The 23,824-nt window shown below is 43.0% G+C and overlaps 1 protein-coding gene across 2 annotated transcripts in view; it reads left to right on the top strand.

Moving 5' to 3' along the window:
* The first annotated feature begins 202 nt into the window (after window positions 1-202).
* Window positions 203-23,824, top strand: part of RDX (radixin) — a 200,511-nt gene continuing 176,889 nt past the window's right edge. Inside the window, exon 1 of one of the 2 annotated variants that reach the window (XM_089666159.1) lies at window positions 203-410. The gene's annotated coding sequence lies outside the window, so the exon portion shown is untranslated. Of the gene's footprint in view, window positions 471-23,824 lie in introns of both variants that reach the window. The other variant, XM_089666150.1, reaches the window with a different exon arrangement.

Raw genomic sequence — 23,824 nt, 5'->3', positions numbered from 1 at the left:
ACGGTGTAGTCGGGTGTCTGTGGTACTTCACACTCGGTGTATGAGGAGGAGGTGCTCGGACAGCTCACACTTGTTGCTCTCACTATCACCTATGGCCGGTCTATGACACATACACAGGCCGGTATAGAGTTCCCGGTACACGAAGTTAGTATATCGGGGGGAGGAGGGAGAGGCTCTTCTGTGGTGTCCCCGGCTGATGAGGCGGCAGGAGGGGCCGGGCAGCCATATTGTGTCCCTCCATCCTCCTGTAGCGGACTGAACCTCCGCCTCCATCTGCCCTCCTCTTCTTACTCCCCAGGGAGACTGCGCGGCCCCAGCCCACCCAGACACAGCTGCCCAAGTAACGGAGCCTGCGGGAGGAGGAGGAGGAGAGCGACCGGAGAGGGGGAGAGCGAGCAGGCCTCCTGCAGGTAACCAGGGCCGGATTCCCGCCTGAGAGGGGAGGACCGGGGACAGAAGTTTGCTGTGAGGTGAGGTGTCCTCCATGTAGACGTGATGGGGCTGTGAGGTGTCCTCCATGCAGACATGCTGGGGCTGTGGGGTGAGGTGTCCTCCATGTAGACGTGATGGGGCTGTGGCGTCCTCCATGCAGACATGCTGTGGGGTGAGGTGTCCTCCATGTAGACGTGATGGGGCTGTGAGGTGACCTCCATGCAGACAAGCTGGGACTGTGGAGTGAGTTGTCCTCCATGTGGACTTGATGGGGTTGTGAGGTGTCCTCCATGCAGACATGCTGTGGGGTGAGGTGTCCTCCATGTAGACGTGATGAGGCTGTGAGGTGACCTCCATGCAGACAAGCTGGGACTGTGGAGTGAGTTGTCCTCCATGTGGACTTGATGGTGTTGTGAGGTGTCCTCCATGCAGACATGCTGGAACTGTGGGGTGAGGCGTCCTCCATGCGGACGTGATGGGGCTGTGAGGTGTCCTCCATGCGGACGTGAGGTGTCCTCCATGCAGACATGGTGGGGCTGTGAGGTGTCCTCCATGCAGACATGGTGGGGCTGTGAGGTGTCCTCCGTGCAGACGTGGTGGGGCTGTGAGGTGTCCTCCGTGCAGACGTGGTGGGGCTGTGAGGTGTCCTCCGTGCAGACGTGGTGGGGCTGTGAGGTGTCCTCCGTGCAGACGTGGTGGGACTGTGGGGCGAGGTGTCCTCCGTGCAGACGTGGTGGGACTGTGGGGCGAGGTGTCCTCCGTGCAGACGTGGTGGGACTGTCGGGCGAGGTGTCCTCCGTGCAGACGTGGTGGGACTGTGGGGCGAGGTGTCCTCCGTGCAGACGTGGTGGGACTGTGGGGCGAGGTGTCCTCCGTGCAGACGTGGTGGGACTGTGGGGCGAGGTGTCCTCCGTGCAGACGTGGTGGGACTGTGGGGCGAGGTGTCCTCCGTGCAGACGTGGTGGGACTGTGGGGCGAGGTGTCCTCCGTGCAGACGTGCTGGGACTGTGGGGCGAGGTGTCCTCCGTGCTGGGACTGTGGGGCGAGGTGTTCTCAATGCCAACATATTGGGGTCCCCACCTTACATGAGCAGCTGCACCATGCCATATCACCACACAGATCCCTCAGGTACCACTCCTGGTCAGTGTTGGTGACGTTCCCTCTGATGATATATCCAGTGTGGTGTCACCTTCACAGGGGTCCCAACCTCCCCTTCTTCCTATGGTGAGGACAGTGTCGGGGTTGTAGACAATGTGACAGATCCTGGATCCTGTGTGGGATGGGATAGCTCATACAGAGAAGAGTAATAGTGGTCTGTGCAGTGTATAGACAGATCAGTGCGGGGCTGTAAGGTTCCCGCTGTAATGTGTGGAGTACAGAGACCATGTCATGTGAACCTAGACATCTCCAGGGTCAGGTCCTAGTGAGGACATTATGTAGATGGCTTCAGCCTGATTTTGTTCTGATTACCCAAAACCTTTTATTTTTAAGTTCAGTATAGAAATGGGAAATGTTAGAACCCCTGTCAGGTTTTACTGGTCTCTGGGGCTCAGTAATAGAGATTTCCTCTCACTTCCTGTCCTGTGGACAACTTTTTTTTATCAGACAGGAAAGCAATTTATCCAACAGAACTTCTGTAAAAGGAGATTGGCGCTCTAATCCCTCCCTATCCAAAACAAAAGTTTAGGCTATAAATACACTGTAACCACTTGTCCTCCTGAGGATTGACACCCCCCCCCCTTCCTGACCAGGGTATTTTTTGCTGTTCGACACTGTGCTGTTTCATCTGTCAATTGCGCAGTCATGCAATGCTGTACCCAAACAAAATGTTTGTCTTTTTTTTTTTTACTCAGAGCTTTCTTTTGGTGGTATTTGACTACCTCTGCGGTTTTTATTTTTTGCGCTATAATCAAAAAAGACTGAAAATTTTGAAAAAAAAACCTATATTTTTCCCTTCTAGGTTTTAAAAAAAAATCCAATAAATTCAAAGTTAGTCAGAAATTTAGGTTAAAATGTATTCTGCTACATGTCTTTGGTGAAAAAAAAATTTCAATAAGTGTATATTAATTGGTTTGTGTGAAAGATATAGCGTCTACAAACTATGGTATAAATATTGGAATTTACGTGGCTTTTACTTTCTGACTGCTCATCACATTTCTTGAGGTGCTAAAATGACAGGGCAGTACAATCCCACCCCCCCCCTTCCCATATGACCCCTTTTTGGAAAGTAGACACCCCAAGGATTTTGCAGAGGCATGTGGAGTCCATGGAACATTTTATTTTTTTCCACAAATTTGAATGACAATTTTTTTTTTTTTTTTACACAAAGTTGTTGTGGAATAACACCCCAAAATACATTCTTCTACTTCTCCAGAGTATGGGGATACCACATTTGAGAGACTTTTTGGCAGCCAAGCTACATACAAGCCCCCAAAATCCAATGAGCACCTCCAGGCTTTCAAAGGGCACATTTCCTCAGATCACTTCCCCACTACCTATCACAGTTTCGGCGGCTCTAAAATGCTAGGATAGTACAACTCCCCCCCCCCCCCCCCCCCCCAATGACCCCTTTTTATAAAGTAGACACCCCAAGTAATTTGATGAGACATGATGAGTATTTTACAGATATCATTTTTGTCACAGGGTTTTGAAAAAGAAAAAAGAAAAAAATATTTTTTTGTTTTCTTTCTTCGTTTTCCAAAAGAGTGTTATTTTGATTTTTTAAAAATTATTTTTACAATGTCCCTTTTTTAATTTCTTTTTTCACTTTTAATGCTATCACAGGGAATGCAAATATCCCCTATAACTTCAATGGGCATTGTCATATATTATTTTGTGAGAAATCTGGGGTCTATCAGACTCTAGATATCTCTTCTGCCCTTACATTATCTAATCTCACCAAGATCGGTGTGATCAGATGCTTTCCCAGTTTACAAATGGCACTGTTTATATCCTGCGCAACTGAAGTGATGAAATGCTCATAGCTACTGATTTCTTAGACTATAGAGATGATTGGAGCCATTCTGGTCTCTGACCAGCTCTATGGTCAGCCAGCGGAACTGCCGGCTGCATTCTCGGATTCCCCCGTGGGACAGGAGAGCCCAAGAAAACTGGAAGGCGGGGGGGGGAATGTCCCTTCCCACTGCTCGTAAAAACAATTCAGCAGCTAATTGACCACTAGGATTGCTTTTACATGAAAGCTGGCTGCCAGCTGAAAAAAACGTTACCAGATGATGCCTGTAGCTGCAGGCATCATCCCGGTATAACCACTCAAAGTCCAGCGATGTACCAGTATGTTGCTGGTCAATGTTGGGCATATATGTAACAGAGAACACAGGCATATGATGAATCGGGTCTGTGGACCAATATGGCCGCAAGTCATTCTTTTCTGTAATACCCATGTTGAGGTTTTGAGCCAAAAGAGTTTTAAATTCAGTAACTGTGATAGGTTTTCAAGCGAATTGTCTGGGAAGAGCTGAATTTGGGTGGGCAGCGATGTATTTTTGTGCGTATAGATTGTTTTGGCCCACAATCAATTGATACAAATCTTCCGTGAAAAACAGTGGAGGGGCTAAATGCTAGTGCTGTCAGCGAACGGGGCCGACCTGCTAACTCTGCATTTTTGGGGACACTATACTAAGCAGGCACTAGTATAGTTATGTACTTGATCACTATCTTGATCTGTACAAACACTAGACTAGTAATGGCGGTGATCAGCGAACTATAGTGTGAGTGTGATAGTGTGCTGGCAATCTAACGCTAGCTGACCATGGCTGGGTGGGGCGCTTACTGACCCTGATGCTATCTGATGTCACTAGTGGCAGGAATGCAGTGATCAGTGAAAAATTCTATATACTGACAGTACTAATGGCATTGGTTGGGGGATGGGGTGATCAAAGTGTTAATAGGGGTGATCAAAGGGTTAAATGTGCTAATCTAACTTGTGTGTAAAATGTAGTGCTTTTACTCGGTACCGTGTTCTCTCTTCTCTCACTGGACCGATGAGTGAGTGGGGAGCACAGGTGCGTTCACACCCCAAAGATTACATCGATTTGCCAAGAACTGCTGCTTGCCCGCAAAGTGCGGGTAAGTGGTTGGCAAGTAGTTTTAAAAAATACCATATTGACCTTTTTTTTTTTTATAATTAAATAAGCAGACGCGAGGGAGGAGCGCTGCCCGCCAGAGCGATGTATGGGTATGTCGCTTTGCCTGTAGCTGCCACCCTGCCGCAGTACATGGCGGGCGGGAAGCAGTTAACCAAGAGTCATGTCCCACCCAGCGCTAAATTTGCCGGTTTTTCAGCAAGGCTGGTCATTGGACTGTCTTCTGTTGAACAGGCAGTGGTACACGTACCAAACGTCATCCGCTTAGATCAGTGGTTCTCAACCTTTCTAATGCCGCGACCCCTTAATACAGTTCCTCATGTTGTGGTGACCCCCAACCATAAAATTATTTTCGTTGCTACTTCATAACTGTAATTTTGCAGTGGGAGGACTAGTGCCACATCATTGGTGTCAGTGGAAGGAGTAGTGCCCCATCACTGATGTCAGTGGGGGGAATAGTGCCCCATCACTGATGTCAGTGGGGGGAATAGTGCCCCATCATTGGTGTCAGTGGGGGGAATAGTGCCCCATCATTGGTGTCAGTGGGAGGAATAGTGCCCCATCATTGGTGTCAGTGGGGGGAATAGTGCCCCATCATTGGTGTCAGTGGGGGGAATAGTGCCCCATCATTGGTGTCAGTGGGGGGAATAGTGCCCCATCATTGGTGTCAGTGGGGGGAATAGTGCCCCATCATTGGTGTCAGTGGGGGGAATAGTGCCCCATCATTGGTGTCAGTGGGGGGAATAGTGCCCCATCATTGGTGTCAGTGGGGGGAATAGTGCCCCATCATTGGTGTCAGTGGGGGGAATAGTGCCCCATCATTGGTGTCAGTGGGGGGAATAGTGCCCCATCATTGGTGTCAGTGGGGGGAATAGTGCCCCATCATTGGTGTCAGTGGGGGGAATAGTGCCCCATCATTGGTGTCAGTGGGGGGAATAGTGCCCCATCATTGGTGTCAGTGGGGGGAATAGTGCCCCATCATTGGTGTCAGTGGGGGGAATAGTGCCCCATCATTGATGTCAGTGTGGTGGAGGGGGAAATAGTGCCCCATCTTTGGGGTCAGGGGGGGGAATAGTGCCCCATTCTTGGTGTCAGTGGGGGGAGGAATAGTGCCCCATCGTTGGTGTCAGTGGGGGGAGGAATAGTGCCCCATCGTTGGTGTCAGTGGGGGGGAGGAATAGTGCCCCATCGTTGGTGTCAGTGGGGGGGAGGAATAGTGCCCCATCGTTGGTGTCAGTGAGGGGGGGGGGAGGAAATAGTGCCCCATCATTGGTGTCAGTGGGAGAAATAGTACCCCATTGTTGGTATTAGTCACACAAATGATGGGGCACTATTCCTCCCACTGACACCAATGATACTTACAGTTGTGTCCAAAATTATTCAACCCCCACTGAAATTGAGTGTTTTGGCCAGTTTGACATTGCTTTTGATCATTCAGTCATCTTGCTTACATTTACATTAAAGAGGCACTTGTAGGTCAGACAAATATAACATAACAGTTATAATGAAATAACCACAAATGTCTTTTCTGTGCTCACAGCATTATCAGTTTTATTCAACCCCCAAGTGACATTCAATCTTAGTACTTAGTACAGCATCCTTTTACAGTTATAACAGCTTTTAAACGTGAAGCATAGCTTGACACAAGTGTCTTGCAGCGATCTACGGGTATCTTCGCCCATTCTTCATGGGCAAAGGCCTCCAGTTCAGTCACATTCTTAGGCTTGCGCACTGCAACTGCTTTCTTTAAGTCCCACCAGAGGTTCTCAATCGGATTTAAGTCTGGTGACTGCGATGGCCACTCCAAAATGTTCCAGCCTTTCCTCTGCAACCATGCTCTAGTGGACTTGGAGGTATGCTTGGGATCATTGTCCTGTTGAAAGGTCCAACGTCTCCCAAGCCTCAGGTGTGTGACGGACTGCATCACGTTTCCATCCAATATCTCCTGGTACTGAAGAGAATTCATGGTACCTTGCACACGCTGAAGCTTCCCTGTACCTGCAGAAGCAAAACAGCCCCAAAGCATGATTGACCCTCCACCATGCTTCACAGTAGGCAAGGTGTTCTTTTCATCATAGGCCTTGTTCTTCCTCCTCCAAACATAGCGTTGATCCATGGGCCCAAACAGTTCTAATTTTGTTTCATCAGTCCACAGAACACTATCCCACAACTTTTGTGGTTTGTCCACATGGCTTTTGGCATACTGCAGTCGACTCTTCTTATTCTTTGGAGACAGCAAGGGGGTACGCCTGGGAGTTCTGGCACGGAGGCCTTCATTACGCAGTGTGCGTCTTATTGTCTGGGCTGAAACTTCTGTACCCACATCTGACAAATCTTTTCTCAGTTCCTCAGCAGTCACACGGGGACTTCTCTCCACTCTACGCTTCAGGTAGCGCACAGCAGTCGAAGTCAGCATCTTCTTTCTGCCACGACCAGGTAGCGTTTCAACAGTGCCCTTTGCCTTGAATTTGCGAATGATGCTTCCTAAGGTGTCTCTTGGTATGTTTAACATCTTTGCAATCTTCTTATAGCCATTGCCCTTCCTGTGAAGAGAAATCACCTCTTCTCTTGTCTTCCTGGACCATTCTCTTGCCTTCACCATGTTTGTAACCACACCAGTAAATGTCTAGAAGGAGCTGAGTATCACAGTCATTTTAAAGCTGCCTAATTGGTGCTTATTATGCTTGATTGCTGCTCGGTGACATCCACAGGTGTTTTCAATACCTGATGGAAAGCCCCTGTATGAACCTCTGTTCTTCAGAGTGGTAGTCTTTAAGGGGTTGAATAATTGTGGCAATGAAGAAACCACATAAGAACCATTTACTACTGTATTACATAAACAATTGATGTCATTTTAGTTGCATTTGGGTAGTTACAACGTCCTTGTAGGATTTGATTCTGAATACAATTCCAAATGTACACTATAGTCCCTAAACCCCTTTACAGCATTGGGGGTTGAATAATTTTGGACACAACTGTACTTTGCTGACCCCTGCTCCAGCCTGGGCTCGCTCTCTCACTTACCTCTCAGCTGTCTTCCTTCTCTGGCCGCTCTCCTCTTCACTTACTCCGGCAGTTCCCTCGATCTTCTCTACGCGCGCGCTGCCGCTCGGCTCCTCCTCTCCAAGCTCCACCTCCTCGCCGGTGATTGGCCGCCTGTGTGCCTCTCCTGAGCTACAGTTCCGGTGGCCAATCAGCGGCGAGGAGGCGGAGTTGTTGAGGGATCCCGGAGGTGTGGCCAGGTGACAGGGCAGCGTGTCATCCCGCCCACACATCGACTGAGTCAGAGGAGCGGTGTCTCGGTTCCTAAGACCATCGGAAATATGTGTTTTCCGATGGTCTTAGGCGACCCCTGGGAAATGGTCGTTCGACCCCCAAAGGGGTCGCGACCCCCAGGTTGAGAACCGCTGGCTTAGATGGAACTTCATCCGCTTAAATGAAACTAGCCAACTTTGTACACATGTACCAGGTTTATGAGTTGTGCTGCTAAGCTGTGCATCCTGGTGCCAACATTGTTTACTTTTTAGGAAAAATATCATTTTGGGTACAAATGGGATGTAACCGATTTACTTTAAAACTATTGCTTACTTTGTAGCAGAAGTCTGAGTACTTGAGTGGTTTTGGTATCAGGATGTCTGTCCTACATTGCAGTCTGTGCTTAAAGTCAAATATATATATATATATATAATTTTTTTTTTTCTTTAGTTTTTGGATAGTGGAGATGGATTAGGACACCTGTCAACTTTTACTGTTGTCTGTCCCTGTTAGGGAGATTTGCCCTCTCTATCATCCTGTTTACTGTTATCATTGAAAGTAAAAGAAAACCCCCAATTTTAGATTGTCAACAAAGGGAAATCTTCCAATGGGAACATTCGGTGACACCCTCTGATTCCCTCACTTTGGATGGATTTCCTCTCACTTCCTGTTTTGTGTATGGGACAAGAAGTGAAGGAAGTTCTCCTTTAGGCCTGGTTCACACCTATGCGTTTTTTTGGTGCTTTTTGCAGAAACACACTACAGTCCCTTTAACATGGTTTCCTATGGGACACGCTCACATTTATTATTTTACAGCTGCTGTGTTTATGGAAAGGGTAATGGACTTTTTTAAATGTAAAACAGTGCATTTTGGTTCAGTAAACTTCAGTGAAGATGCATGTAGTGTGTTTTTGAAGCATTTTGTTTTTTAATCTGCCCTACAACAAATTGGCCAAAAAAAGACATAAAAATGTGTCAAAAACACAAAACGCACAACAAAAAACTCGATAGGTATTAACCAAGTCTTATGGGACACGGACAATACAAAAATGACAGGGGTTATGACACTCCTTGACTCCATCCAAAATTAAAGAAAAAGTTTTTTGGCTTTCATTCTACTTCAAGTGCAAAGCAAACTACCTACTGTTGTTTAAACTTTTGGTATAGGGTATGGTCACACAAGTGGATTGCTTCACACTTAACTGTTGTGTGAACCAGGCAGATAAGGAGACAATGCACTTTACCTTGCCATGCAGTGGGAAGTATAGTGCGCTAGAATACTTGTACAAGGCAGTCACCCTGTCTCTCTGTCCTGGTGGCCATTGTCAGGAAGACAGAAAGAGAGAGAGAAATACAAACTTTACATCTATCAACAATGACAGTTGTAATTCCCCTTCTGTTGTGGAGATCCCATTGCACTTCCTGGGGAGTTGAGCTGGGCCAGTACTGCAAGGGTTAAATGCCCAAGTAACACAACTTTACTTATGTGATCCTCTGCTCCTGCTGGCTCTTCTGTACTGTTAGACTGATCCCTGCAGCTCTTCTGACAATGCTCTGGCAGGCTAACGTCCTTTGACATCGCCAAGATCAATGCAGGGACCATAGGCCTGCACTGGATGCAAGGACACCTAGGGATAGTTCACTGCTGGAACAGATGGAAGAGCTGCTTGCTCGGGGAGCAGAGGTTCAAGTAAGTAAAAGTGCTCTTACCAACCCCTAGACAAGCAACTTTTTCAGCATGTGCTCAGTTCCTCCACCGCAAGGGAAGAATTTTAATTTTTTTAGGCTTCCGGTTTATTAGCATAAATCTGCAAAATTGCGAATCCCCAAATATTTCACGGTTTCAGGGTATAAATACCCCAGTGGGAGGCTATTAAAGTGGAAGCTCAGGCAAAATCTAATTAGAGTAGGTCACAGATACAGCGATATTCTTTCCTGCAACTATGGGTTGTAAGAAAGAAGATTGCTAGATTCCTCCTTCAGCACAGTCAGTGTTGATGGGGGAATCACTCCTGCGGAGCCATTGTGTTCTCCTGGCGGGAGGGTAGGGGGTTGTCCTCACCGGGAGAACACAGTGATTACTGCTAGCTGCTATAATAGCCACTAACAATAATCACATGTAAAATCCAACAAGCTGGTTGAACCTAAGTTGATTGATCAGATTGTGTACTTTCAGCCTGCCCATAAATGGTTCGAGTTTCGACCGGTCCCTGCAGAACTAGCCGAGATTCAAACGCCTGTGGCTGATTTTAGAATAATCCTACTCCCAACCCATTCTAAGCTTATTCTATCTAGCTCTGTAAAAAAAGATCTGAATACTTACCTGTTCCAAAGACGGTCTGGTCCCATGATCAACTGTTGGCTTTGGCTTTTGTGTAGAGAAGAGGAGTGTAGAGTAGGGACACCTGACAATGGATGCCCCATAGTAAGTCTATGAGTAACAATCTCCCAGGCATTTCCAGCCATTGTCTATGATCTCTTCTTTACACAGAAGCGGCCGCTGCAGAGACCATGGGACTGGACCAAAGCACCCTCACCATAGGTAAGTATATAAATCTTTTCTTTGCAGGGTTAGATAAAAGGTTTAGAATGGCAGTGGGAGTAGGTTTTGCCTGATCTTCCACTTTAAATATTTGGTTCTGGAAGTATCCATATGAGAGATCAGTTGTGGTTTCAGATATGAGGTCTGTACAGTGATGGGGTCGACTCCTGTTCTATGTACTTTCTGTCATTGGGGGATAAGCCTGTCAAGGTGTGTTTGTCAAATTTTTATCTGGAGAGACGATTCAATCAAAAATGCTTACTATTATGATAGTGTCCTTTTACAAGGTTTACCCTAAATAAGATAATTGACAATCTGTTCTATTTTGAAAGGCTTAGATTACTTATTTTACCCTTTTGATCCTGCTTTTCCCCCCAAATATACTCTTACTGGCTGTGTTGGGCCAACAACATTGAACAGCTGCTAGTATTGTCAGGACCTGGAAGCAGTGCCAACTCATTTTTTCAGGATCCTCAGGCACGTCTGAGGATTCCTTAATTGAATCGGCAAACGTACAGCACAGAATCTGGGGGGAGTGGACTGGGAGATGGCAATCTCTCTTCGAATTTGACATCAGTTCCTGGGGGGAAAGCTTCTCTGCTGGTAAAAGGTACATAGAGTGAGCAGTCACATGACTGCAGATAAAAGCAACACTAAAAGGTTATTTTATATCATATTTTTCTAGTAACACATCTGAAGGTGATATAAAGCTATATCCGTTTATGTTCTGAGTTTCCATCCATTTTAAAATTGTCTTGTGTTTATGCTGACTTAAACGTGTTACTCTCTGTTGCTTTTGTATACTCAAGTAAAGTGCAATATTTTCCCAAGAACTATGAGTACATAATGGGTAACATAAAAGCTGGCCTCATTGTCGCTCTTTTTAACTTCTTCCCAGCCAGGCCATAGTACATATACGTCCTTGGTTGGAAGTGGAATACCGGGGTTATGGCTGCAGCAATGTGCCATAACCCCGGTTTTGTTTTTTTCAGCCAGTGATTCCCTTTCTTCTAAAAGGGATTTGCCACTAGTTCGCTTTTAGAAGTGGCTGCTTTTTTGTGCTTCTTGGGCTTACCTGGAGGATCGGTGAGCCTGTGAACCCATCTGAGGATCGTGGCGGCTGGGTATAGCGATGAGTGAAGGACAGATGGCCTCCACTCATCTTTAATTAGTATTCGATCAATGTTTGGTTTTTTTTGTTTGTTTTTTTTTTTTCAATCTAATGTTTTACATTGTAGAGTAGAGATGTGGGAGTTATTGACCCCACATCTCTCCATAAAGAGGACCTGTCACTGCTTATTTCTATCACAAGGGATGTTTACATTCCTTGTGGTAGGAATAAAAGTGATTCTTTTTAAAGGGACAGAGTAAAAAAAAAAAATTTAAAAGTGGCCCCATGCCCGTGTGGAGTGGTGAACTCATGCGTAAGTCACGTCTACATATCTAAATGGAGTTCAAACCGCACATGTAAGGTATTTCTGCGAATGTCAGAGCAATAGCAATAATTCTAGCACTAGATCTCCTTTAACTCTAAACTGATAACCTGTAGAATTCTATGAAAGCGACGCCTGTGGAGATTTTTTTAAGTACTGTAGTTAGGCACCATACCACGAGTGTGCGCAATTTTAAATCGTGACCTGTTGGGTGTCTAGCTACTCAGCGTAACATCATCTTTCATATTTTCCAAAAAATTTAGTGTGTGTGTGTGTGTGTGTGTATTTGGTTTTAATTCATTAAAGTGTATTTTTCCCCCAAAAAATGTTTGTAAAATTGCTACACAAATACCATGTCACCAGTGTGACATAAATAATTGCAGCAACCACTGTTTTATTCTCAAGGGCCTCTGCTGCAAAAAAAATTAGAATGTTTTGGCGTTCTAAGCAATTTTCTAGGAAAAAACATTGATTTTTACATATATGATAGAAATTATAGTAAGGAAGTGGTTAAAAACGAATAGAAGACTACTTGTAACATTTGTAAACAGTAGGAAGTGATACTCAAAGTATACTAAAGGCAAAACTTTTTTTAGTTTTGGATAGCGTAGAGAGAGATTAGATCACCTCTCAGGTTTTTATTGCTGTCTGTGCCCCCATTAGGGAGATTCACCCTCTATATTTCTGCTGTTTGCCATTATCATTGAAAATGAAAGTAAAAGAAACCCCCAAATTTTGGGTTTTACTTAGAAAATTAATGGAAGGGAAATTTTCCAGCGGGGATACTAGTTTTGTTTTTTGGTGACCAGGGGGTCCCCTAGGAATTCCCTTAATTTTCAGGGATTTTCTCTCACTTCCTGTTTTGGCTATGGGACGGAAAATAAATATAAATATCCCCAATGGGACACATGTCGAAAAATAAACTGACAGAGATTATAACCCCCCTCCTTACTATAGTCAAAATGAGAAAAAAAATTTTTTGACTATAGTTCAACTTTAAGTTGTAGAGGGTTTGTCAGTTTCTTTTTCTGTGTGAGATTCTCCCTATTTGACTTGGACACTAGTGGTGGAAAATGTACATTTTACAGTTGTCACAGGAACTGGAGAATCTTCCAGTGGGGACACCTGTTGCACTGACAATTACCCAAGAGGGGATTTCATCGAGAATGACTCTCAATTCTTATTGTGTTTCAGGATAGGTAGTGAAGGTAACTCTTTCCTATATAAAAATTGGGTGGGAGGTCTTGTCACTAAAAATATTATAGACCACACAGCATTTCTTCCCTTCACAACCACCCCAAAAATGGGTAGGAAGCCATGGAAAAATGGGGATTGTTAAGGTGCTCTGACTTTTGAAACCGTCAAATATATAGTATAGAAATAATTTTATTTATGTAAATTTAAAAAAGTATAACAAATTACCTGTAACCATATCATATACAGTATATAAATCAAGAGAGGCTTGCGTTTTAAATCAGACAAAAGAATGGAAAACCAACAGATCAATGTGTTTTGCCCACAAGGGCTTCTTCAAGATATACACTCGATTCAATATGAGTCTAATAATGTGTAGCTAATCAGGTATACAATTAAAAATTAGTATCAGTAATACTATTATTTGTCATTGTTACTAATTTTTAATTGTATATCTTATTAGCTACACATTATTAAAAGTATATTGATCTGAGTGGATCCTGAAAAAGCCCTTGTGGGCGAAACATGTCTATTTGCTGGTTCTTCGTTTATCTGATTTAGAATGCAAGCATCTGTTAATATACTGCAGCTGTTATGAAATGATTACATGCAATTTGCTATAATATTTGAAAATTTGTATAAAATTATTTTTATACTATATATTTGACTGTTTCAAACGTTGGAGCACCTTTAAAAATCTCCATTTTAACATGACTTCCTCCCACCTCTATTTTGTGAGGTGTTTGTGATGGGAAGGAATGCTGTGTGGTCTATAACTCTTTCCTATAGGACACTTTCAGCAAAAACATACAAACAAGGGTTTCAATCTTTCTCTATTGTGCCAAAACTAGAGGACAGTAGAGCTATTGTATCAACCAATCAAACTCCTTCCTTACAAACCGACCCTGTGTGTGAAATGCATCAAGCTTTTTTCTTTTGATGGTTGTCTATCTGTGCAATCCTTCTTTACAATATATCTTAAGGTCAAGAGAATGATGCAATTGAACTTTATTGGAAGTTTGCTAAATCAAATTCCAGCTGTCAATTGCATTTGCACTTGTGAAAGTGAATCTGTAGATATCTGTATTTGGTGACAGGCTTGCTGAGCAGTGTGTTGACAATGTGCAATAATCTTGTTTGTATACGGTATCCATAGAAATCTGTTGATGTCAGTCTATGGCTAATGGAATAGGCATACACTTACATTTATTTGCATTTCATATGCAATGTTTGCATCAATGATGTTACAGCATATCTCTGCCTTGGCTGGAGAACAGAAAATATATGCAGGAATTCCTTTTGATTGTTGGATATACTTGTGAGAACAGAGAATTTCTGCATGTCTGCATTTTTTTCTGTTTACAAAAAGTAAAATTTTCTGCTGAGAAACATTTTTTTGAGTGATGCATTGATATTAAAAATGTGTATAGGAAAAATCTAATCTGACTTCAGCTGTGCGGTATAGTTATGGAGGTATTTAATTTGATGTAAGACAGGGTTGTCCAACCTATTGACTTTCCTGGGCCACATTGGAAGAAGAGGAATTGTCTTGGGCCACACATAAAATACACTAACAAGAAGGATAACTGAAGAGTAAAAAGCTAGGCAGATCACAAAGTAACAATCAGTTATGTAGATAATGTACCTGAGTAATATAACAGTTTTTTGTAACTTTTTTTATTATAAAAGTAAAAGAGGGCAACATAAAACTAGTGCAATGTGTGACACTGTTTTTGATAAACGAATGCATTAGTTTCGATGGATGCAGAAGAAATTCTCAATGAATTCTGAAAGTGCTCATCAGATAATTTTAGTTCAACTTTTGCTCTTCATGTACTTGAAAATTGTTCACAAATACAGGTGCTGCCAAAAACTGATGATATGAATAAGGTGTGATTGTGAAGAGTGGGAGATTTTTCTTTGGAAAGATGAAACTTAAGAGATAATGTCAAATTTTTCTTTAGTCACGTACATTTGCAAAGTGTAAATGCATTTTTATAAAAATTTTAAAAAAAAAAATCAAAATTTTAAAGTAAGTTTACAAGTATTGTGTTGGGCTGCATGCAACCCATGGGCTGCAGGTTGGACACCCCTGATGTAAGATGTTTAGTACATAGTGGAGCAGAGAGTTATGTCCCATATTAAGGCCTCTTCACCACCTGAGGGAAGCCTCCCTCCAGCTGTTCCTTTATACTTACCTGAGCCCATTCTGGATCCACTGCTGTGCAGGAGAGCAGCAGCTCTCTTCTTTATAGACTCAGAGACAGCGGAAGGCAGCTGTCAATCATATCCAGTGAGGAGGGAGCGGAGGACAGGGCTGTGCCACACTCTGTGTGGAAAATGTGCATTTAATAATAGTACTATTAAAAAAAATAAAATAATAAATAAAATAATTTAAAAAAAGAATAATTGAGAAATACAAGCTGACAGCCGCAAAGGCTGTCCGTACTTGTAGCTCTCCCATTCACAGAACTCTGTGAATGAATGACATGGTTGGGTGGTGGAGCCCTATTCAGCTGCGTCTTTTTTAAATGTGAACTGAGCAATCAAACACCACTGGTTGCTCAGTTCTCCCCTCTGCTCTGCCCCTCCAGAGCTCACTGAAGTGCTGGGCTGTAGAGGGGGTGGGAGCGACTGGCCTAGTCTCCCAGCGGCGTAGTTGAGAGGCTGAGCCAGCTGCCAGTCCAGGCATCTAGATGGATCCTGACTGTAAAGTCGGGATCTTTCTCGACCCTGGACTGACTAATGTCAGCCAGCTTTAGCCCACTGTCAGCTGAAAACAGGTCACAGGAGTGAAGAACAAACTGCATTCCTGAGATCCCCAGAAGTACAGTCAAAATAGCTTTGGCCATGCTACTCCTTTTAATGTGAGTAGTAAGGATCTTTAATAACTAGTTAAAGTGGTTGTAAAGCCTAAACATTTTATTTTTTACCTTAAGGAATTCCTTGCATTATGGTAAAAAATGTTTTAGTTAAAGTATTGCCCCCTTAACACCCCCCCCCCCCAATTGGTTCCTGCTGTTGATCCTGTGATGAGGGAAGGTGGTGGTGGTCGGGGAGGAATGGCGGGCCTCGCTATGTGTGTCAATGGACACAGGCAGCAGGGCTCACGATCGAGCATGCAGGTGTGCCATGATGAGAAGTGGCTTCCTATGGTGGCACACCAAGAAGAGGAGAAGCCAGGAGCGCGCTGGTGCAGGACCCGAGAAGAAGAGGTTTGGGGCAACTCTGTGCGGTGGAAATGTAAGTATAAACCTGTTGTTAAAGTGAATTGTAAACTCAATTTTTAAAAATAATTTATATCATATAAGTTGGTATAAGATAGGGTAAGAGAGAGTTATAATCCCTGTCGGTGTTTTTTTTTTTTTTCTGTGCCCCATTGGGGGAGATTTCCCTTCGCTTCCTGTCTTATAGCCAAAACAGGAAGTGATTGGAAATCCATCCAAAGTGAGGGAATTCCTGGTTGTCACCAGAACTAGTGTACCCGTTAGAAGATCTCTCCTGTATTCTCGTTCTGGGAATGTGGGGATTTAGTTTCACTTTAACACTCGGTGATAAAGGTAAACAGGATAAATAGAAAGGGTGAATCTCTCTAATGGGAGACAAGAGGCAATAAAAACCTGATAGGTGTTATTTAGTTATGCTTTAATTATATGTATATTTGATATTGTAATTTACTGTTTTAATGTTAGGCTGCTGAGTGTTTAGTCCTTGGGTCCTGTAAGAGTAGATCAATGCTGTATAAACCAAGCCACTGAGCTAACAAAGAAGTTTCCAGCGTGGGATGAGATTACTTTGTCTTTGGGATGTCAGTAATTTGGGAAATGGCTGTAGGGAAACTGTTGTTGCTTAGTAATGGTTGGCACTGGTAAAGTCATATATATTTCCTAAAGTACAAAATGAAGCTGAATGTGCAGTGTTAAGTAATATTGTAGTTTTATGGGATGTTGGCTATAAATATGTATTTCTGTATTGCTGTGAATTAATAGTTTAGGTTGATTTTTTTTTTTTTCTCCAAAAATGTTACCTAATGCATTCTATAATGTAGGGGTTCATAATAAGTTCTATTTGTGAGGAAGTGATAAAATTCTGTGATGTCTGATTTCCAAGTAATCAAGTTCTTTTGTTTAATAAAGGAGTATTCCCTTTTCCTAATTTCATTGTTACAGGTCCCCGTGCTTTCATTTGCAAGGTATTGTGATGAACGCAGACATTACCCGGATTCAAAAGGTCTCAAGATGGTTCTAAAGCCTCAAGCATTTTTTTAGCTTAATGCAGGGGTGCTCAGCCTTTGAAAAAGAGAGGGCCACTTAAGTGATTAGATAACCGGGTTGAGCCAGTGAAGTGGAGTGGTTCAGCATTTTTAACTTTGAATAGCATAATGAACGTTTCATCCTGCAGCTGCTGAATACTGTATATGCTGCTACCACTGCCAATCCTGTCCAAGTGTAAAACACAATGTGACATGGATACCACACTGGCGCCCTGGAAAATGGTGCAGGGTCACCATTGCGACCCCTGATGTTGCACCAGTGGTTGTGGGGGGTGGTGGTGGTAAAAACACGTATCCAGCTTTAGGGTTTTAACCACCCTGCCAGCCCGCAATTGTAAGCCAGCCCTTACTGTCCTGAGTCCCTTTTAAAGGATGCTTTCTCACTGATGCACTGTGGTTTACCCACAATATGAATGCAACACATTGTAACTGCTGCTTTCCTATGAATTAGCTGTGCTTTGCTATATTCTTCTATTATATCTTGCAGGTGTGGTGCCTGTATTCAGGAGATTTTGTGCGCCTTCAGAAAGTGTACTTCTCTGGTTTTAGTCTGAGGGCTACAGGTTGAGCACCACTGCCTTTAAAGTTATTATAATTTAACACATACATTTAACACCCCCCCAATCCCCAAACATGTCTATATTTACCCCTCCCTCCTGTTGGGTGCCCCCACACAAGCAGCTTGCCACGGGGGTATGCAAGCATGCGCACTCCCCAGCCGCCTCTCCGTGCATCCATTCACACATTGAGCTGCGGCTGGGTGCTGTCCCCTCATTCTTCTCACTGGCTCTGATTGACAGCAGCGGGAGCTAATAGGAAGAATCAGAAGAGGGAGTTTTGGAGTAGCCGAGACTCCAGTGCACATTGCTGGATTGAGAGAGGGGGCTTAGGTGAGTATTGGGGGGGGGGGGGGGTTCTGCTGCACAAAAAAAACCTTCAGCCTTTACAACCATTTTAATGCATCCTCTGCATTAAGGTAAGAAATTTTCTGCGACCAGCTCCCCGCCTCCTCCCATCCCTTTCTTACCTAAGCGCAATCTTGATCCAGCGCTGTGCATGAGAGCAGCGGCGCTCTCCCTCTTTACTAGTCCGATTGATAGCTGCGGGAGCCAATGTCAATCAAAACCATTGCACAGAGCAGGTAAGTATAACATGTTTGTTAAAAAAAAAAATGTAAAGTTTCAAATCATTGCAACCTGTCATGTTGTGCTTACACATGTGGCACCGCGGAAGTGTTTCCACCTTATAAAGAACCACATACATGGTCTCTGCCTTATTGCTGGAAGTGTGCTCCATAGTATGCTCTCATTATAGCAACTGAGCTGTCACCGACAACTCCAGGTATCTTACTAACAGCCAGGATTGGCTCTTGATTACATGATCGATGGGATTTCCTTTCACAGTAATAACTTAATAAAACCTGTCCTTGCTATGCTACAATTTAGGCAATTTATCAAAACTTGAGCAGACAGAATCTGGAGCAGCTGTGCATAGAACCAATCAGTTTCTAATTTCAGCTTGTTCAGTTAAGCTTTGAAAATGAAAGATAGAAGCTAATTGGTTGCAATGCACAGCTGCTCCAGATTCTGTCTTCTGCAGTCTTGGTAAATCTCCCCTTGTATCTTTTTTCAAAATGATGTAGAAAAAAAAATAACAAATATAAAATGGATGAATTTGGGCTTGATCTAGGTTCATGTTGAGGTTCAAAGCTGATGGCAAGGGTAAAAGGTCAGAACAAGTGTATTTAAAAGTAGGATTTAATGTGTTGATGTGTTTGAGTGGAATAAAAATCAAAATGCGCATGATTTTTTGGACCTACTTATGTGTACAAAGAACAAATAATATAACCTATGTCACGGCGTGACAAATCCCAGGCACTAGGTTGCCATGGAGACTAGAAATTGCATCCTGGCGCTTGGGTTCACACACTGCCTCCCATTGACTTCACTGCAAAAACCCCTCCCATTGACTTCAATGCAAAAGTTCTTGTCAATACCAATTCTATGTGAACACTTATCTCTGCATGCCACTCTACTCTGTCACTTGCGAGTTTGGAACACACCGCGACAAATGCGCACAGGACCCTCTTTGTAATGTCGCTCAAAACATAATGCATGTGGACTGCATCTGTGTGAACCACCCCAGTAGGAACATACAATATCTAGCCTGTCATGAGAATCTGAGAGTTTGAAAACACAAAGAATCACATATGTGCAAACTAGGGCGGCTCCATTCACACCTGGGTGTTTTGGGATTGCAAAACGCAGGTTCAGGTGCTATTGTTTTCAATGGCACCTACAACGTGGTGCGGTTTTTCTGTGATTGTTGCGTGGCAAATAGCATTGCATGAAGCTTGTTGCCGAAAAGTTGCCTTGCCCTGGGGGCTGACAACCCACGCTATGCTAAAAAAAAGTATAACTTTTTAGCCCTGACATATGTTGTATTGCCCTGAATATCAGGAGTTGGTGAATTTATTTTAGGTTTGGTGATAGGCATAGAAATGGCAAGCAATTTACTGCTAAATTTTAAGAAAAAAAATATAAAATATGTATTTTTCTTTACTACGCTGGGCCAGTTTTTTTATGAAGATGATAAAAATAATCAGGAGAAATACATTACTGTTACCAAATGAAGGCTCAATTTGTCTTGAACAAAAATAAGAAATAGTTAATTTGGTTACTATGTAGTTTTGCCAAGATTTGTACAGTTTTTAGGAGTTGCCGGGGAAGGGGGAGGGCCATTGTCAGAACACCGTAGAGCAGCGTGGAGGATCCCTTGCATACATCTTGCTTGTGTGGATGCGGGGAATGTGTGAGGTTTTTTTTTTTTTTTTATATAAACCCACTGGCTAAAATAAAAAAATATTAATAAAACTGTGCATAAACACAGCTTAAGTGAATCCATAGCCAAAACAGGTTTTATTTTCGTTTAGAGGTGTCTTGTTTTAGGGGGACATTTTTGAAAGCATTCCCACTGCATAGACAGTCCAAGATCAGTGTTGGCCATTAAGCATTGTGGTGCAGCGCATTGAAAAAAAGTAAAAGCAGCTGCATTTTTTCACAATGTCCTCCTATTTAAAAATGTAAACACAATGCAACACATGTAAATGCAGCTGTGGCAACATTTGATGTCCTGAAAGACTTCAAAAAGTGCATTGCAAGGGCATGTAGTTGCATGTAAATGCACATGAGAAAATACACCAAAAACAAAGTTTCTGATGTAAATAGGCCCTCACTGTCTGTCTCCCATTGGATGGATTCCCTTTCACCCGCTGGACAGGAGACACAACAGGAAGTGTGGTGCACATTTACCTCTTAATTTCATTAGAACGAGAGTCCCAGTTGGAAGATTTCCCTTCACCGCCTGTCATATAGAGAAATTTGAGTAAGATTTTTGAATCACTCTACGTTGATCGTAAGCAACCATAGAACCCAGAGAGGGGTAGTAAGTCAGCATTCATATTGCAAATTGCATGCATGGAAATTGCAGCGATAATGATCTTCTGATTCCTGCTGCTGCTGCTGTGAGCGGCTAGCTGTGATCACAGCTGGTAATCGCTGGCTGTGAGGACAGCTGCAGAAAGCTGTTGTCGCTGGCGACCTGTCGTTATAGTGAATGGGCTCGGTAACTGCAGTTTTAGGATTCTGAGAATTTTTGATTTGCTTTCAGTTAAAGGTTATATTTAGTGACTCCTTTTTAAAGTGTATTGCTGGGCAGATTTTCTTTTCTTGTTTTGGATAGCATGGGAAAGGATTATCGACCCTCTTAGGTTTTTATTGATGTTTGCGTCCCTTTTGGAAAGATTCACCACTCTTATGTCTGCTAATGACCATTGTCACTTAAAAAATTAGGAGAAATCCAACATTTTGGAGTTAACCTCAAAACAAAAGGGAAGGGAAAATCTTCCAAGGAGGTCACCTGTTTTCTCTGGGACAGGAAATGAGTAATTTTCACAATGGTAATTAAATAGCAAAAAATAAACTGGCAGGACTTTTAACCCTTCTCTGCACTATCCAAAACCAAAAAAAACGCTTTGCAATGTACATGGGATAAAAACACAGCTTGATCCTTTCTGTTTGCTGAATTCCCTGGTTTCTTACTCCCCGGTAGGTTTTCCTTTGTGATGATATTACACTTTCACTAGGTAGCCAGCGATGTGAGAATTATTTAGTAAATGCCTTTTCAGCATTCAAAATACTTTTAGATGCCTCCAGATGTGTCATCCCCACCATACTTAATGATCTGCTGCCCCATATATAGACTTCCTTGTGGGAGGTGTGTCTGTCTGTTATGGTTAGCCCCTGAGGAAGACCCCAGTCATTTATTGCAGCCTGTGGTCATAGAAAGGTCTTCACAGGAGCAGTGTCACGCAGAGACACAACATCCAGGTTGTTCTATAGAAGGGTATGATTACAAACAAGTAGAGTTATCTATTTAAATACACCTGAGAGAGAAATCTACCTTTTCTCCAGCTCTCATTTGCTGCTTCCTTGTTTCGGGTCTGTGACTGAGAAGTATTGAAGTCTGGCACAGTCAAACAACTTTTCAGAAGAAGGCAAGCAAAGGCAGCCCTCATGATTCTCTCATGACTGGTGTTCAGTGGTGTAAAGGCATCCCGTGTCTAACTGCCTGATGTGCTAACGGTAGTTTTTAACAAAAATATTGGTACCCTTTCAGAAAAAAATAAGTTTTGTGTAGAGTTCCACCTTCTGTCCGCAGTCTGTATATTTACGTTAGTTGGCACTATGCCCTGTGTTGATGATATGTTAACCGCTTAAGGACCGCCCTATAGCAGATATACTGCTACAGGGCGGCATCTGTGTGCAGAATCACGTGTGTATATATACGTCATTTCCTGGTAGGGGGCATACGTGCCCTACCTGTGCCGCCATTCGCGGCCGCGGATGTCAATCACTTGGTTTCGGTTGGTAATTACCCACTGGCGCCCGGTGATTACCGAGCATCTCTGATGGGGGGAAAAATTGTTTTGTTTAAAATCTTCCTCCCTGTCAGCTTGAGCACACTTTTCGGAATGGCTGTGCACAGGACCGCTATCCCGATCAGTGTCTTTTTACAGTGAAGAACCCCCCCCCGCCCCTTAGTAAAACACTCCCAGCACACAGTTAACCCTTTGATCGCCTCACATTAACCCCTTCCTGTCCAGTGCCATTAGTACAGTCAGTGTTTTTTTTTTTTAGCACTGATTACTGTATTGGTGTCAGTGACAATTTTAGCCCCTCCCACCCACCCCCCCCAGTATCAAAATGTACCCGGCAGTACCGCTAAAAGTCCCTGATTGCCACCATTACTAGCAGGGAAAAAAAATCCCATTATCTATACCGCCATTTGTAAACGCTATAACTATCACGTAAACCAATTAATTTACAGGTATTGGGATTTTTTTTTTTTTTTTTTTTTTTTAGCAAAGACATGTTGCAGAATACATTTTGGCCTAAATTCATGGCGAAATTTGATTTTTAAAATTTTTTTTTTACTGGACATGTTTAATAGCAAAAAGTCCAAAATATTGTTTTTATTTTTTTTTTCTGTCTCAAAATTGTTGGTCTTTTTTTGCTTATAGTGCAAAAAAGAAAAAACGCACAGGCAATCAAATAACACCAAAAGAAAGCTCAATTCGTGGGGAAAAAAAGGACGTAAATTTCATTTGGGTGCAGCCTTGCATGACCGCACAATTGTCAGTTAAAATAACGCAGCGCCATAATGCAAAAAATGGCCTGATCATGAAGGGGGGTAAATCCTAAGGAGGGCAAGTGGTTAATAAAGATCTTATAGTAATACTGGCAGCTAACTGATTTGACTGGTGAATGTGGTCTATACCTTTTCTGATAGTGACTGGGAAACAATCAGCATTGTTCCTGATTGGCAGCCAATCATGTTAATCACATGGCTTTGTTTACAAAAAAAAAGCTGGTGCTTTTAAGAAGTACCTTACTAGAAGCAGCCAGCAGGCTACAGCTGTTAAAAGGAAAAGAGCTTTAAAAAATAAATGTTGGTTTATAGAATAATGTAGAAATGCCCCTTTGCTGCTCCTAAGAAAATAAGTCTGTAGAAAATCCCTTCTTCTATTGCTATAAGTATGTGTGTATGTGTATATATATATATATATATATATATATATATATATATATATATATATATATATATATATATATATATACAGTTGTGTCCAAAATTATTCAACCCCCAATGCTGTAAAGGGGTTTAGGGACTATAGTGTACATTTGGAATTGTATTCAGAATCAAATCCTACAAGGACGTTGTAACTACCCAAATGCAACTAAAATGACATCAATTGTTTATGTAATACAGTAGTAAATGGTTCTTATGTGGTTTCTTCATTGCCACAATTATTCAACCCCTTAAAGACTACCACTCTGAAGAACAGAGGTTCATACAGGTGCTTTCCATCAGGTATTGAAAACACCTGTGGATGTCACCGAGCAGCAATCAAGCATAATAAGCACCAATTAGGCAGCTTTAAAATGACTGTGATACTCAGCTCCTTCTAGACATTTACTGGTGTGGTTACAAACATGGTGAAGGCAAGAGAATGGTCCAGGAAGACAAGAGA

Source organism: Staurois parvus, unplaced genomic scaffold (genome assembly GCF_062004578.1).
Source record: "Staurois parvus isolate SC_StPar_1 unplaced genomic scaffold, SC_StPar_1.0 ptg000050l, whole genome shotgun sequence".
Lineage (NCBI taxonomy): Eukaryota > Metazoa > Chordata > Amphibia > Anura > Ranidae > Staurois > Staurois parvus.
Note: the sequence above shows the minus strand (reverse complement) of the source record. Positions and strands in the feature narration are given on the sequence as shown.